Source organism: Aplysia californica, unplaced genomic scaffold (genome assembly GCF_000002075.1).
Source record: "Aplysia californica isolate F4 #8 unplaced genomic scaffold, AplCal3.0 scaffold00744, whole genome shotgun sequence".
Classification (NCBI taxonomy): domain Eukaryota; kingdom Metazoa; phylum Mollusca; class Gastropoda; order Aplysiida; family Aplysiidae; genus Aplysia; species Aplysia californica.
In genome coordinates this window covers 331,657-332,464 of record NW_004798014.1, presented here as the reverse complement: position 1 = coordinate 332,464, position 808 = coordinate 331,657, and positions in this window count along the sequence as shown.

The window sequence follows — 808 nt, the reverse complement described above, 5'->3', positions numbered from 1 at the left end:
TTATTATCATTATCATTATTATTATTATCATTATCATTATTATAGTAATATGTTAGGCATCATGGTGAAATCAGGCGCTCGTCAAAATGACGAAATTGGAGAAACAGGCTTTTTTTCGCCAGTTTGGAAACGTTTATATGGAATTTTTGTTTTTTGGCTTAAATTCTTCAAGGTCCGTATTAAAACACATTTCCATGTGAATTTTATTGAAAAACATTGATTAAAGGTACAAATTATGTCATTTTTCAGTTTTCAAAGACTCTTTAGCTGTTGGAGTTACCAAACTTTGGCAGCCATTTTCTCGCTAATTTCACCATTGAAACCAGGCGAGCTCACTTCCTTCAATCGCAAATATCTTGGAATTCTATTCAAGATAGATGGATATTTATCTCATTGAAAACACGACAAATGAATAATCTTTCTCATGACACCAATATCTCCACATGCCCAACAATTGACGAGCGCCTGATTCCACCAAGTCATGACACTTATTATTATTATTACTATTATTGTTCTTATTAATTTTTCAAATTATATTATTATTACTATTATTTTTATTATTATTGTTATTTTTGTTATAATCAAACTTGCAATAAAAAGAAATGTTTCTCCCAATTGTGAAGAGCCAAGTCATTGATGTACGAAGATACCACAGAATTCTACACTTATAGAACGGGAACTGTACCACGTGACCTGTGAGGAATTGAAGACCGAAAACAATGGCGTCTTGAGGGCACGATTTATCGTTTTCGGAAGTAACCCTATAGCTTTTAAAGCAAGAGCGGCTTTTACAAACGAGTGAAAAGTG